Source organism: Triturus cristatus, chromosome 5_2 (assembly GCF_964204655.1).
Source record: "Triturus cristatus chromosome 5_2, aTriCri1.1, whole genome shotgun sequence".
Classification (NCBI taxonomy): domain Eukaryota; kingdom Metazoa; phylum Chordata; class Amphibia; order Caudata; family Salamandridae; genus Triturus; species Triturus cristatus.
Window position 1 is genome coordinate 617,468,581 of NC_140588.1, and position 16,172 is coordinate 617,484,752.

The following is a 16,172-nucleotide window of genomic DNA, read 5'->3' on the forward strand; positions in this document are numbered from 1 at the left end:
AAGACTGAATTTTGTCTTCAATGGTTGAACTTGGCCTCCACCTCCAAGGTGGCTCAAGTACACAACCTTACTCTGCTCTAGCTGGCCTTTTGTGGCCTTGATAGTGAGGCTTGCCTTCTGCAGGGCCTCAAGTACAGTACTGAGGTGGACCAGGTGATCCTCTCAAAGACAACTATATCATCTAGATATGCTACACTATAGGCATCCAGACCTATTAAGACTTTATTTACCAGCCTCTGAAATGTGGCAGGTACATTTTATAAACAAAAAGGCATCACAATAAATTGATAATGCCCTCTGAGGGTTGGAAATGCTGTTTATAGTTTGGCATTCTCATAGAATATGATTTGCCAATAATCAGCTGTCAGGTCAAATGTACTGAGACATTTGGTAGGGCCAAAGTATAATTCGGTTCATCCTAGTGACTGCATTGAGGCCTCTATAGTCAACACAAAACCTCATCTCTCTCTTACCACTCTGGATGTGAGGTTTTTGTACAAGGAGAAAAGTACTAGCCCAAGGGCTATCTGAAGTCTCAATGACCCCCAACTCCAGCATCTTTTGGACCCCTGTCCTGATGCAATAACTGACATGGTCAGGCTATCTGTAAATGTTGCTCTTCACAGGCAGGCTGTCAGCTGTGTCCACTTCATGGGTATACCAGGGGGTTTGACTGGGTGTCAGGTGAAAGAGACCAGGAAACTGATTGAAAACTTGTCTGCAATCAACTTGCTGTTGATCAGTGAGTCTGTCTGCCAAGACTACTACTTCAATTGATCTATCAACAGGTTCCTGAGAGAGGAGATCAGGTAGAGGGTCACTCTTTTCCTCCTGTCTCTTATCAGTGGCCATGAACAAGCTCATGTCAGCCCTGCCAACAAAATGTTTCAGGTGATTCACATGAAGTACACCGTGGAGACTTCTTAGAGTATCTAGGGCAACTAAGTAGGTGACTTTGCCTTTCTTTTCCATAGAGTGTGGAGGCCACTCCACTTGTCTAGGAGAGCTGCGACCACAAGCTCCAACACTCACACTTTCTGTCCTGGCTGGTAAACTGTTTGTACAGCCTTTTGGTCATGCCAAGCTATCTGAAGCTCCTGGCTGGCCTTAAGATTTTTGCTGGCCTTCTTCATGTACTCAGCCATGGAATAACCCAGGCCAAGTACATGGTCTAGTATGTCCTGTTTAGGAGGCTTGAGAGATTGCTCCTAATCTTCTCTGACTAGACATAATGGACCCCTAGCTGGATGTCCAAACTGAAGTTCTGTAGCCAACCCCCTTCTGAGGAACATCTCTGTAGGCAAAGAGAAGGCAAGGTAGTAAGACATCCCATTTTAGCCTCAGTTTTTCCAGGAGTACAATGACCACACCCGAGGGTCTTGGTGAACCTTTTAACAAGCCCATTGCCCTGTGGATGGTTGGGTGTGGTAAACTTATAGTTAACACAACACTCTTTGCACGTAGCAGTGATGTAGCTGGACATGAAGTAAGTACCGTTGTCTGACAAGACCTCCTTAGGGAACCCAACTCTGTAAAAGATTCCGAGGAGGGCCGTGGCCACGACAGGAGCTGTAGTAGTACTAGAGGGAATAGCCTCTGGATATATAGTGGCATGGTCCACCCCTACTAAGATAAAACTATGTCCAAATGCTGTTGGAGGGTTTAAGGGACCTACAATGTATATCCCTACCCTCTCAAAGGGAACCCCAACCACTGGTAGTGGGATTAAGGGGGCCTTTGTGATACAGGAGTGATGAAACTCCTTGGTGTCTTCAGACATGTAGGGCCAGTGAAAGTGAGGAACAAGCCTGTCCCAAGTCTTGCTTTGCACAAGATGTCCTGCAAGGGCAATGTTGTGTGCCAGGGTCAATAGGAAACGTCTGAACTTCTGAGGTATTAATAACCTCCTGGTGGCACCAGGCGTGGGGTCTCAACTTTTAAAAAACAGATGTCCATCTTCCCAATAAGTCCCATGGGACCCACTGACATTGCCTGCTTCCTCAGCAACAGCTTGCTTTCTGAGTTGTTCAAGAGAGGGACAGGCCTTCTGCTCCAGACTGAAGTCTTCCCTGGAAGGCCCTCTGCCCCCAGTAGTTCTACCTTGTCAGGCCCAAGCTCCTCTAGGACAGTTCCTTCACAGGTACTGAGATCATCTCCCTCAGGAGGCTGATTCTCACTGGGAGTCTGAGAGGAGGATACATCTTTGCCCTTCCTGCTATTTCTTTTGGGAGCTGGCTGGTCCAGTTTTTCAGGATACAGGGTTCCCTCTGGGCCCAACTTCTTGGCCTGAGCCCTAGTGACAGCAAAGACACTGGCTGAAATTCCCATTATTTCAGAATGAGTCCTGAACACCAGTTCAAACCAGGCTAAAGTTTCAAAATCAGTGCCCAGTAGACAGTCCACAAGTAGGTCTGAGGATACCACAACTCTCTTTGGGCCTTTTACCCATCCGCAGCTGAGATTGACAACTGCCATGGAATGTTCTGTCCTGACATTGCTATCATTGGTCACTTGGTAAATCTGACCAAGTAGAATATGTTCAGTACACACAAGTTTCACTGTCACCATAGTGACACTGGCCGATGTGTCCCTGTATGCCCCAGCTTCCTGATTATTGATGAAAGACTGTTGTCTGTATTTTCCCAAGGTAGTGGGACTTCCAATAAGGATGGCAAGCTCAGTGCCACCATCAAAGACTAAAACAGCCTGAGTGGGTGCCCTAACTAGTCCGGAACACAATTCAGTACCCAAGGTTAACCCAGCTAAACTCTTAGGGCCTCTACCAATGCTATTTCTCGCGGCACTAGGAGGTTTAGTAGTAGCAGTAGTAGTAGTAGTAGCAGCACTGGTGCTAGACTTAGCGAAATTGACATCCTTTGCCCTATGGATGTTTTTCTTACATAAATAGCCCCAAGGTTTCTTGTTAGAAGAGGAAAGAGAAAGAGGATTGGTACACACCCCCAGATGAAGATTTTTGAGGACCTCCAAACGACTCTTTCTTTTCTTTAGATTTCTCACCACATTTCTCTCGGGCCTTAGAAGAATCTTGCTTCTTCTGGTCATCACCACCGTGAGACTTTTGTTTCGCCCTGGTGCAGAACAACTTGTCTGCCTTATTTGCCAGTTCTTTGGGAGAGGTCAGATCCGAGTCCACCAAGTACTGGTGCAGTTGCTGATTTTGACAGTTATTAAGGATGTGCTCCCTCACAAGTAAATTGTACAGTCCTTCATAATCATGCACATTACTTCCATGAAACCAGCCTTCCAGAGCCTTAATAGCAGTATCTACAAAATCTACCCAGTCTTGAGTGTGTGCCTTCTGTGTGTCCCTAAACGGAACCCTGTATTGTTCGGTTGTTAACCCAAACCCATCTGTGAGTGCACTCTTCAAGACTTTGTAATTGTCTGCCTCTTCCTCCTTTATAGTCAAGAGTTTGTCTCTACCTTTGTTAGCAAAGGAGAACCACAGGATAGCTGCCCACTGCCCCTGAGGAACCTTCTGAACTTTACAAGCCCTATCTAAAGCAATAATCCATTTATAGATGTCATCACCCTCCTGGTAAGGAGGGTCTATCCTGCTCATGTTCCTAGTGTCAAAGGAGTGTTACCTGACCATAGGTTCACTAGTGCTGCTACCATTGGATTCTAATCTGAAATTCTTCCCAGCCCTCTAGGGTTTATTTATCTAGGGCCAACTGTTCCTTCTTGATTCTAAACTTGGCTCACTCAAGTTTGAGCAAGTGGTATTCCCTTTCAAAAGAATCCTCCATTTTGCCAGAGATGGAGGTCCCTATTGAAGTGGCAGAGGAGGTAGAATTAACTGAGGAGGACATGGACCTCCCCTGAACCCTGTGCACCCTCTCAGGAGGAATAAAGGGGGTCCTACCTCTAGGGCATCCCTCTGGTCACTAGAGTTATTCCCTGGGGGGCTAGAGTTCTCCACTAAGGGGTCTTTGGGCTCCTTCTGGACATGCTCAGAAGCAGGCTCCTCTTCTGGAACATCACCACCCATATCCAAGTTATCCTGCCCATCTGATCTTTTTTCTTGGTGAAAATAACTGTTCCCCAAAGATTACCTCACTGTTAATACGCAACTCTCCAAATGCCACTTGAAGTAAATCATCATAGTCTTGAGCAAGGTCTCCACGCCTTCAATCTTTGTTTCAATTACATGCCCAATATTTTGGCTCAAATAATCCTAGCACTAAGCATATTTGATAGATTTGAACATTTTATAGTTTCTGTGAGCCTCCCATATTACAAAATGTTTGTGTTTCAGTGCATCCCACGCATTGCTCATTTGTGACCTTCCATCCTCTGTATTCATTTGTAAGCTTCACACTCTAACACTATGTTTCTTGTGTTCATCCCTAACACCTCACATCTGAGCTTTGCTACACATCCCATTCTGTATATCTCACTATACCTATCTTCTGGGAGCATCTCATATGTGTCTCTCACAGCAGGCTCTTTTACATTGGTAAGCATCTCTCTTCCACACAAACACTATATATCTAATTTTTGGGGGCATCCCACACAAGGCTAATTTTTATTGAAAATGTATATCAAAGGACTTCTTATATTTTTGTGCAAGTTAATGCGTTTAAGTGCACTCTACACTTATATTATCCATCTGCAATAACGCTTCTCATAGAGTAGACAACAAAAGTTTCCGTATTGTGTTGTATACTTTTCAATGCATTAAGGGTTTCTCCACCCTCCAGCCACAGGAATGCAGGCAATAAACTTCCAGTGTTTGAGAAACTATTCTCGCTCTCCTTCTTGTGCCCTGCTAGACCAGGGGTTTCTAAAAGGGATCCAACTGACTTCAATACTCAGACACACAGAATCCTATACCATACTATTAAACCTGCCAGCCTTAGGGCAGTCTTCCGGCATACTTTTTGACAGCTTACCTCCTCTTTTTTCTGATTATTTTTGTTGGCCTTAGGACTCTGAGCATCTTACCACTGCTGACGAGTGCTCAGCCGCGGTCCGTGCAGGCAACCGCGGTGGGGCCTTGCAATGGGAGACCTCGAGGCACGATGCCAAGGAAAAATCAAATAAATAATTAACTTTCCCTCTGCATCATCCCCTGAAATCCCCCCCCCCCCCCCACCACACTGGTATCACCCGCACGGACCGTGGCTGCCAGTGCTAAAGTGCATGTGCTTCTCCCCTAAACATGGAGACATTGGTGTATACACAACTGGGATATTTAATTTACTTGTAAGTACCTGATAAAGTGGTATACCACATACCCAGGGCTTGAAAATTAAATGATACTTGTGGGTCTGCTGCACTGATTTTGCCACCTACACAAGTAGCCCTTTAAACATGTCTCAGGCCTGCCACTGCAGATCCTGTGTGCACTTTTACTGCTATGCCAGCTTGGTATCAAAAACCCCTTGCCAAGCCTTAAACTTTCATTTCATTACACATGTCACCTCAAGGTGGGCCCTAGGTAGCCTGTAGGGCAGGGTGCTATGTTACTAAAATGTAGGGCATGTACTTTTAGATGCAGAGATTATGTGCAAATGAAGGCGAGATGGAGCGTTGTCTTCTTGGCGTTTGGTGGAAGTTCATGCGGTGGTAAATGTAGGCAGGTCCTTGGTTGTGTAGAGCCTTCTGTGCGTGGGTCAGCAGCTTGAATTGGTATCTCTTCTGTACAAGGAGCCTGTGGAGTTGCCTGAGGTGGAATGTGATGTTGGTTCATCGAGGAAGGCCGAGTAGGAGTCTGGCTGTGGCATTCTGTATGGTCTGAAGTCTCTGTAGGAGGTATGCGGCGATTTCTACGTCGAGGACATTGCCATAGTCCAGTCAGCTGGGGATGAGGGCTTGTGTCACAGTGTGATTCGTGTGTAGGGGTACCCACTTGGAGATCTTACATAGCATGTGCAGAGAGAGGAAGCAGGCAGAGGAGATGACGTTGACCTGTGAATTCATGGTGAGCTTGTTGTCAATGATGATTCTGAGGTTTCTGGCGTGGTTGGAGGGAGGGGGTGCGGGTCCGAGGTCTGATGACCACCAGGAGTTGTTCTGTGTGTGGTTGCTATTGCCAAAGATCAGTACTTCTGTTTTGTCTGTGTTCAGCTGCAGGCAGTTGTTCTTCTTCCAGTCGGTAACATATGTCATGCATCTGTGGAAGTTGGTTCTGGTGGCGGTGGGGTTGATGGTGAGTGAGAGGATGAGTTGGGTGTTGTCTGCGTAGGAAATGATGTTGAGACCTAGGGATCTGAGGATGTTGGCGAGCAGGGTCATAGATGCGTTGAAAATTGTGGGGCTAAGGAATGATCTCCTTGGATTCAGAGGTGAAAGGTGGAAGGTGGATCCTCTGGGTTTCTCCAGTGAGGAAGGAATTGATCCATCTGAGCATGTCCGTATTGATGTTGATGTGGTGGAGTCTTCTGATCAGCATTTGGTGGGATACAGTGTTGAAGGCTGCAGAGAGGTTAAGGAGGATCAAAGTTGCTTCTTCTCCTCGGTCGAGGAGGATTCGGATGTCATCGGTTACTGCGATGAGGGTGATTTTGGTGCTGTGATTCCTGCGAAAGCCGGATTGGGAGACATTGAATAGCTGGTTCCGCTCCAGGTGTGTCATAGGTTGAATGTTGATGATCCTTTCCAGTACCTTTCCTGGAAATGGGAGCCGGGGGATTGGCCGATAGTTTTTGAGATCGCTGGGGACGGGGGAGAGTTTTTTGAGTAGTGGTCAAGTCAAGTCAAGAGCATTTGTATCGCGCACACATCACTCACCAGAGTCTCATGGCGCTTGCAGACGGCTCCAATAAAAGAGGACTAGATCTAATTTTCAAAAAGCCAGGTCTTCAACTTTTTGCGAAAGCAGCTGTGTTCAGATGTACTGCGCAGTTGAGAGGGCATTTTGTTCCAGGATGCCGGTGCTAAAAAAGAAAAAATCTACCCCCTTGCCTGACGTTTGAATTCTGAGGGGGGTCAACAATGCTTTATTGCTGGAACGAAGCATTCTGGGTGGCTGATACCAGCGTAGCTTTTGCAGCCAGTATTTTGGACCGTTTCCATACATATGCTTATGAGTTAAGCATAAGATTTCAAAAAGAGTACGCTTTTTCACTGGAAGCCAATGAAGAGTATTTAGACAGGCAGCGGAGGGAGATCTTTGTGGGCGATCAAGGACTAGTCTGGCAGCGGTATTTTGCAGAACCTGGAGCCTATTTAAAAGCTCTTCATTTATTGACAGCAATAAAGCGTTGCCATAATCCATTCTGGTTATGATCAATCCCTGTATTGGGGGTTTCCGCGCCTCGATAGGAAGCCAGTTAAAAACCTTCCGCAGGCTGCGCATAACGCTAAAACAGGTGCCAACGACATGATTAACATGGCCCCTCATGGACAAGCAATCGTCCATGTAAAATCCAAGATTACGGACCACGCTCTACGGGGCGGGACACGGGCCTAACCTGGACAGCCACCAATTGTGCGTCCAATGGTCTATAGCCTTACCAAAGAGCATGATCTCTGATTTACCCCCGTTGAGCTGGAGATTGTTAGACCTCATCCATTTGTCAACATGGGTTAAGCAGTTTTTAAAACGCTGCTTAGTGTCATTGGGGTCTGGGCCTAAGGTGACCAGAATCTGTGTGTCATCTGCATAAGATATGACATCAAAACTGTATGTTCTGATCACCTTAGCCAGTGGAGTCATGTACAGATTGAAAAGCGTGGGGCTTAAGATAGAGGCCTGCAGGACTCCCATCTTGACCGGTCTCTCACATTAAATGGTATTTCCCATCTGAACAGTTGTTATGCGTTCAGCTAGGTAGCTGCTAAACCATTTGAGGGCATTCCCTCTGACACCAACCTCCCAAAGCCATTGTTCAAGAATCTTATGGGAGATGGTGTCAAAGGCGGCAGACAGATCAAGCAGGACGAGGATGACTGATTGATGTTTATCTAAAGCCAGTCTAATGTTATCAGTAACCTCGACCAGTGCTGTCTTCGTACTATGCGCTGTTCTGAAACCGGACTGAGATGGATCTAAGAGTCCATAGCTTTCAAGACGGTTTACAAGCTGTTGATTTACAAGGGCCAGTAATTTAGAAGTAGTTTTGGATTAGCCGTCGGTTTCTTTAAAATCGGCCTTATTCTGGCTGCCTTCCAAATTGTAGGAAAGTCAGCTTCCAAGAAAGACTTCTTAAATAGGTCAATTAATCTATCTAAAACTGTTGGAGCAATAATAGGGAAAAATTTAGGAGGAATGGGATCTACAGGAGAGCCCGACTATCTTCTGCATGACCAGGGTGACAGACTTATGGTCACATTTTATAAACTCATTTAGGATGCCGGGAGGGTCAGATAAAGAACGGGGCGGTTCTTCGGGATAGATGCAGTTATGTGAAGATATAAAAGACTGATGAATGTCTGTAATTTTTTCCTCAAAAAATTTAGATAGTGAATCAGTCCAATTTTGAGAGACTGGCACTGTGGGCTGATTAATAGGGATAGTGAATTATTTTAAGATGTGGTAAAGTTCCCTTGAGGAATTTTCTGCCTTATTTATCCGATCAATCAGGAAAGTTTTTTTTGCCAATTTTATTTCATTCATATAACCATGATGCAGTTTCTTGTAGCTTTCACGATCGGCTAGATTTTTACTTTTACGCCATTGCCTTTCGGCAGTTTTACATAAACTCTTAGTAGTTTTTAATTGATCAGTGAACCAGGGAGCAGTTCTAGTCTTAATCTTGACATTACTCAGAGGGGTGCTTTTATCTAATGCAGTCAAAATTGTTTTGTTAAGTTATAGTGCCGCGTGATTTACGCTTGCTTCTGGATCTATCGGATCTGGGCAGAATTTTTTTTTTAAAAAGGGACGGGGTTACTTTGTGCCATGGTCTGCGCCATACGGATTCTCTTTCCAGAATAGTTTTAACTGAAATAGTAGGAATAGCGAATTTCAGTAAGTAATGGTCAGTCCATAATAGCGGTGCAGGGGATTCCACAGTCATTCCAAACGAATTTGTAAAAAGAAGATCCAAGGTGTGGTCTGCGCTATGTGTGGGGCCTACAACCAACTGAACAAGACCAAGAGAACTCATATTAGAGATCAATTTGTCGGTATCGGGGTTGGATAGCATTTCTGCATAGTAGTTAAAATCTCCAATCAGGAGAAAATTGTCTGAAGCTAAAACATGAGGCGCAATCATTTCTGACTTCGGTGTGTTTCTAGGCATCCGAAAATATTGCGGTGGTGACAGAGGTGTTGGGATTGGGTGGTGAGTTCCTGGGCAAATCTTTGCTTTCCGAGGTTGAAGATGTGGTGTGGGCATGGGTCCGTGGGAGCTCCTGAGTGGATGGGTTTCATGGTGGAGGCGGTGTCCTGGGTGGAGAGGATGTTCCAGGTGGTCAGTGTGTGGTTTGTGTCGGTTATGGTAGTGGCATATCTGTCGAGGAAGTTCGTAGGAGTGGGTTTGAAGTTTCTGTATATGGTTGCGATCTTGTCAAGGAAAAAGTGGCGAGGTTGTCGTGCAGCTCTTGTGAGGGTGTGATGTTGGTTTAGCTGGCAGCTGGGTTGGAGAACTCCTTAATGATGTTGAAAAGTTCCTTGGTGTTGTTGGCGATGGTTTCGATGCGTGCAGCAACGGCTGTCTTCTTTGTTGCCCTCAGCACGCAGTGTTAGAGGTTGAGGGAGGTCTTGAAGGCTGCCCTGTCGGAGGAGTCCTCTCCAACTGGCTGCTGCCTCATTTCACTGTTCTGAGTTCTTGAGTGTACCAGCTGGTTTTTTTGTAGGATTTTCTCTGGATATTTCTCTTTGTGAGGACAATGCTAACTGCACAATTGGTGATCCAGGCGTCGAAGTTTTTCACTCCCTGTTCGAGATTGGTGGCAGTAACAGGGTTGGAGCTGTTGAGGGGTTTCGCCCAGCGGTTCTTTGAGATTTTGTTCCACCTCCGGTGGGGGACGTTGGCCATCTTGGGTGTGGTGGTGCGAGCCTGGAGATGCTTAAGAGGACGATGGAGTGATCGGTCAATGTGAGTTCTGTGACATGGCTTTATTTGACACTGTTGCTGGAGGGGAAAATTAGGTCCAGTGTGTGTCCTGCGGTGTGTGTAGAGTCGTGGTCAATCTGGGTCAATCTGAGGCTGGTCATCTCATACTGTCAAGAGGTGTGCAGAGTTTTTGTCATTGGGGTCATCAATTTGGAAATTTTGGTCGCTGAAGAAGATATAGTCCTTGGAGTCTACAGCTAGGGGCATAATGAAGTCTGCAAAGGTGTTGCATATGCTGGAGAGTGGGCCTGAGGGTCTGTATGGGAGGGTGCCTCTGATGGTTATCTTGTCGTCTATGTGGAGGTTGAAGCTGAGATGTTCCATGCGGGTGGTAGTGTTACACTGTATGGTTTCTTTGTGGATGATGGCTTTTCCTCCTATGTTGGGGCGGTCTTGATAAGTTCTTTTATATCCGTCGGGATCGCTGTGGAAATGTCTGGGACTGATGTGGGGTTGAACCAGGTGTCAGTGAGGATGGCGATGTCGGGTGCGAGGGTTGTGATTGGGTCCCATAATTTAGTGGAATGCTTGTATAGTGAGCAGGAGGGTGCATGCGAGTGACTTTTTGTTCTGGTGGTATCTGTGGTGTGTTCAGAGTAAGGCTGGTCAAAGGGCTGGTATGTGCAGTGGCAGGTGAAATGGCACTGGGTGTAGGTGAAAGGTCTTTCTGTGGAGCATGGGTTGGGTTGGTGGCAATGTTTGTTGCAGCGTCTGGGGTTGAGGGTGTAGAGCTCGGTGATGGTTTATCGTCAGTGGCGCCTAGGACAGGAGTCGTGGTGCTAGCTGCAGTCCAGGCTGAAACGCACCCAGGTGGGTTTCCCTTTAGCGTGCCGGCAGCGTGCCCGCTGCGCAGTTGTGTTGCAGCCTGCATTAAGTAGGTCCTGGGGTGGGTGGGACTTCTGTTGGCGGGAAGAACGGTGAGTTGAAAAACCCAGCTGAGAAAACCCCAGCGGGAAAACCAGGCATCTGCGGTGTCACTGGATCAGTCTGGAACAAGCAGGACTGGAGGTCACAGGCAAGTGGCAAGCTAGGTGTCCAGGTGCCAGTATGTCAGCCCTGCTATTGTCCTAGAAAGAGGCAGTGGTGAATGGCAAACAAGTGAAGAAAGACTGAAATCATAATAAATAAATCCCAGGAATTGACAAGGAGCTAACGTGTGATGAGGATTTTGTGCTTTCAAGTGTTTTATAGCGCTGCAGACTCAGGATGCTGCTTCAGAGTGAAAAAGAAGGGGTGTCACCAGGCGCGCAACACCCATTGGACTCAAAGGGCTCCAGCGCCCCCCCCCCCTCCTCGTGTGTGGCAGCCCGGGATGAGACAGCTTCCTGGGTACACACACAGCCGCACCCGAGCACTTCACAGGTCTTTAAAAGACCATTTGCATGTTAATGAGGCCTTGCTGTTGTTTCACCCCTTCTAAGAGCCCCTGCAGCTCCACTCTGCCTATTGCTTAAAGATTCAGCCCCCCCCCCGAAATTTTTTCTTAGGCCCCCCCCCCCCGAAATTTGGCTCTAGTTGCGCCTCTGGGTGTCACACGAAAGGTGCAATGCCTCCAGAAAGAGACCATTGCTTAAGAAAGGGAGGCCGGGCCAGCCACCGCAGGCATGTTTTACTGAAGAAAGACGGGCTATTTTGTGAGAGGTAAAATGCAAGCGTGATCTCGTATGCAAATGAAGGTACTTTCAGGATTCGGCTGATGCATATTTTTAAGCAAACGGGAAGTTGTTCGCAAGTGGGAAAGGGAAGTGAAGTGCGCTGGCTGAGCACTTACCAGAGACTGATCACTGGCTGCCACGATGGCTCAGTGCATGCTCAGTTGTTCGCTGCAGTAGCCGAGCCTGTGTAGGAGTTTAACTGTGAATGTGTGGGCCGAGAGTACCGCAGCCCTCGGAGCGCATCGTCCAGTCCACCGCCAGAGACTCAAGCTTCACATGGCACTGATCAGGCGAGTGGGGCCCTTGGTCTCAAAATGGAAGGTCATCTGATGAGTGCGAGTGTTTACTCCCCACTTGTAGATATGATGCTGAGAGAAAGGTGATTTCTTACGGAGTAAAACATTGTTTTTTCCTATCGAGAGTGTTTTTCAAGTGTGGAAACATATTTTTAGACCGTGTGTCTACATTTTTTGCATTTGATGCTTTCTCGGTGGCTCGTAATTTACGTAAAGTCAAAGAGGTATTTTTCAACTGAACTGGAAAGTAAACGTCACTCCTGATGTGACTAATCTGGACCTGTCCATCAGATCATATTTTGTTGTGGCAGGGTTATTTGATTGGCTGTAGGTATGGCACTGGAAACATGGGGCAGCAGAGAACAAAATTATGCAGCAGGATCGACCAAATTATGCAACAAGGAAAGGGAAATTCTGTACAGAGTATGCAATGAGAACCACATTGTGCACTACGTACTGTGGCATTATTTTCTATTTTGACACTTAAAAATCTTAACACTGATGCAAAAGTGATTCCACTGTTATAGAAATGCATAGATTTGCTAAAATAGAAATGTTTTTATTCACTAACTTCTGTTTAAAATGTTATGCTCTGATAATTATTCGTTTTAATTTGCCCAGTAATGGAACTTTGTTAACTCTGCCCATTTATCTACTAGAGTAAAGTAGAGTGAGTACTTTACAAGTAGCAGAAAAGTAGATTACAATTTCTTTCCTATGTGTCCTCTCCTGTGCTGGGAGCCAAGGCACCAAATACAGGTTCTTTGTGATGTCCTGCCAGATGTTGCCACTAACCTTTTCATTGGTTTCATTTAGCAGGTGAGGCGTGAGCCTTGGTTTCGCCTTCAGCTCCTCCTCTGCTAGAATCTGTAGTTCCCTCTCACTGAAGTTGATCTTTCTGGGTTATTGGAATGCCATGGCAACCGGCTGAGATGCTGCTGTTGCTTTAATCAGAGTGTTATGGAGTGTTTGTCCAAAATGGCTGCCAGCAGGAGTGAGGCTTCCAGGTTGGTTCTCCTCAGTTCAGGGTGTGAAAGAGACAGACTGTTGAGGGTATGAAGGGATCTCCTCCGAAGGCTTTGTTTCCACGCTGGCGGAGATCCTTCCTACTCGCAGACAAGATGCCTTTTCATCGCATGATATTACCACCTGGAAATAATGGCAACAGTTTCAGACCTCGTAAGTCCTGGTGCTGTAGGCACCCGGTATTTACTATACTAAAAGACCCAAATTAACTTTTAATTGTGAGTTTCACTCTGGCTCATTATTAAGACTCTGTGAGTGAAAGTGTTGGAGAGCAATGCGGTGGTCTTTGAAGTGTCATCCTGCATGGGGCCACCAATCTCTTCTTCACTGCCGACCTAGAGGCCAGAAGTGATGGGAACTTGCAGGAGCATTGTTTCCCCACCACTGGATCTCATACCATCCCCCACATGAGGCTGGAATCGCATCTTCATCCGGCTGATTGCCTTCTCCTTAATTTACAGACACATAGAAGGTAGTGCAGCGTGCTTAGGTTATAGTAGCGTGGCTCAAATTCATGTGCAACCATAGCTGCTGTGTGATGTGGCCCCTGAAACCATTCCAGGATTTTTAGCCAACAGCGCGTTCCATTTTGGGGGTTTGGTCTTTTGAGGTTTAAAATGGCAAGGAATGGGTAAAGCACAAATGCACAGAGGCTGAAGGCTAAAAAGCACAGCAGTGGCTAATATGGTTGCAAGTGCCCTTGAGGGCTGTGACTCCCGTGTGCACCGGCTTTATATTTTTATTCTCCATCAAATCCTGGGCAGTGAACCATGGAGCTGAACCGGTAGGGACTGTAAAGACACAAGCTCCTGCTTACTAACTTTGCTGCATTAGGGAAAGGATGGATTCGAATTATATTTGCCTCTTTAGAAATAAATTCAACTTTATTCCAGCTACTGGTTCAAAGCTGCCATCGGTGTTACTTTGTGTTTTAATGAACCAGTGCAAGCTCCCTTGTTAGGTCTCGCCTACGCAGTGTGCATGCGCTGCTTAGGAGGGCCTTTAGCCGTCGCTCTGCTCATTTTCAAGCTCACACTTGTGCTTATGGCGGCATCCACCTTGCGGGAGCGAGCAGGGGCGTGCCACAAGCACGAGTGCAGTGCTTGAAAATGAGCAGACTGCGAGCGCATGCATGCACCACTCCCGGGCTCACCTCCTGCTCCCCCCCTCTCTCACGCGCATTCCTTGTTTTACTATAAAATCAGGAACCTCCCACCCGAATCAGGTCTTTTGGCATTTATGATATTTATACAGTATTTAGTTCATTTCCAGGGACTCCAGATTTTGATCAGTAAGAAAAATGAGGCCAAGATAAATTATTTGCTAGGATCTCACAACTGTGCTCATTGAGGGAAGCCATGATTTGAAATTTCGTCTGATCCACAGTCAGCAAAGTTACCACTCCATCGCATATTCTGTTCCGCTGGCTACTAATCTTTAGGATAATCTATCTGTGAACTGCTACAAAAACAGTCATTAAGGTGGCTAAGTAACGTGAACTACCAGTGATCGCAGTCCTCTTATCAACGCTACTTGCACATCCTATATCAATATTTAATTTTGAAATTGTTTCAGTTATATGCCCACTTTGCTTCTATCCGAAATTAATTAGGTTAACCAAGAACTCTGTAACAAGCTAACATCTCAAAAAATAATCCTCTACCACTGGGAAAGAATTAAAAAAAGCACTAAGCTTATGCGAGAGCACCGAAAGTATCAAGCTCTTCATCCAGAAGCCATACTAGTCAAACGTTTCATTTTAGAGAACTAAATAAAGCTCCAATTCCATATTGGAGACCACACCTGCTACGTTTCCAACACAATACATTGCTTATAGAGTAGCCATTCTGCCTATACCCCATTAGCAGTGCTACTGTTTTGCTGCATTTGCACTACTGTGCAAGCATAAATTCATATACTGCACCGAGCTAACAATGCTACAAGAGCTTGTGCCTTTATTCCAGGGCCTGATCCCCAGTGATGGATGGACAACGATGGTATTCACCAGGAACCCAGCTTTACCACTTGATTTCTTGGCACTAAGGCAGACACAGGCCATTTGACAGACCCATGTATGCGCTTGCCCAGAATTCCGACATGGCGTCATGTGTTTGTGCTGGCAGCGCGGCCCCCGGCTACACAGGGCTTTTTCAGCTTCGTGCTCGGAAAGGAATTCTATAGTGCCATTATCGGCAACTTCCCCCACCCACAGTCTGAGCATGCATCAATAAATAAATACACAAGACCACTTTAGTTATGGGAAATATTGCTGCAGGTTTAGTCCATACAAAAGTATGCAATATGGTGGGTTATCTTACGGGCGATCCAAGGGCAGGCAGCTGTACCAACCTGTGCTGCCCCGCCCACCTGATGAGCCAGCACTGTGGGACACCCAATCAGTGCTACACCTTTTTGTGATACTCCTTCGGATCACGTGACTCGTTGGTCTCTTATTACTCATGCCCTTTTCAGGGCGGAGCGTAGCTGGGCAAACCCGCGGTTGGTCAGGCCCCCAACCGCCCGAAGGACTAACGGGGCGCCGTCGCGGTTTTCCAGGAACCTGCCCTGACGCTCCTGGTCTTTGGCTCTGGCACCCCTAATGTGCAGCGCAGAGGTACCCTTACTGCACCCATCTGCCGCAGAGGTACCCTTACTGTACCCATCTGCTTCCAGATCGCCCTGTAACTCTGCCTGCAACGAAAAAATAAAACATTACAATGTTCTAAGTACATTGCCTGCCAACCCCACGCCGGGTAAGTGGTAGGGTGGGCAACGGCATGTCTGGTGCAAAGAGGATGCCAGAGAGGTGGAGGGAGGTATAAGTACTCTCCCCCGACCTCTGTGCGCCGGAAGTGACGCGCCTAGCATGCCAAGACGAAGGACTCCTTCCCTGAGTCCAACCCTTAGCCAGTAGGGTGGCGTTTGTGCCCAAATGGCACTAAAGGGCCGCCCTTTTGGAATGGCTCCCTGTGGGGGCCGCAGACAGCCGCATAGTGCCATTATCAGCAACTTCCCCCACCCACAGTCTGAGCATGCATGAATAAATAAATACACAAGACCACTTTTGTTATGGGAAATTTTGATGCAGGTTTATTCCATACAAAAGTATGCAATATGGTGGGTTATCTTACGGGCGATCCAAGGGCAGGCAGCTGTACCAACCTATG

The 16,172-nt window shown here is 46.7% G+C and overlaps 1 protein-coding gene across 2 annotated transcripts in view; it reads left to right on the forward strand.

Annotated features, from left to right (window-relative positions):
• The window catches only part of BTK (Bruton tyrosine kinase), a 555,678-nt gene that overhangs the window by 218,456 nt on the left and 321,050 nt on the right, over window positions 1-16,172 (forward strand). Inside the window, exon 1 of one of the 2 annotated variants that reach the window (XM_085607705.1) lies at window positions 11,770-12,062. The exons of the other annotated variant lie outside the window; for it this stretch is intronic. The gene's annotated coding sequence lies outside the window, so the exon portion shown is untranslated. Of the gene's footprint in view, window positions 1-11,769; window positions 12,063-16,172 lie in introns of those variants that run through there. 2 annotated transcript variants of the gene reach the window in all.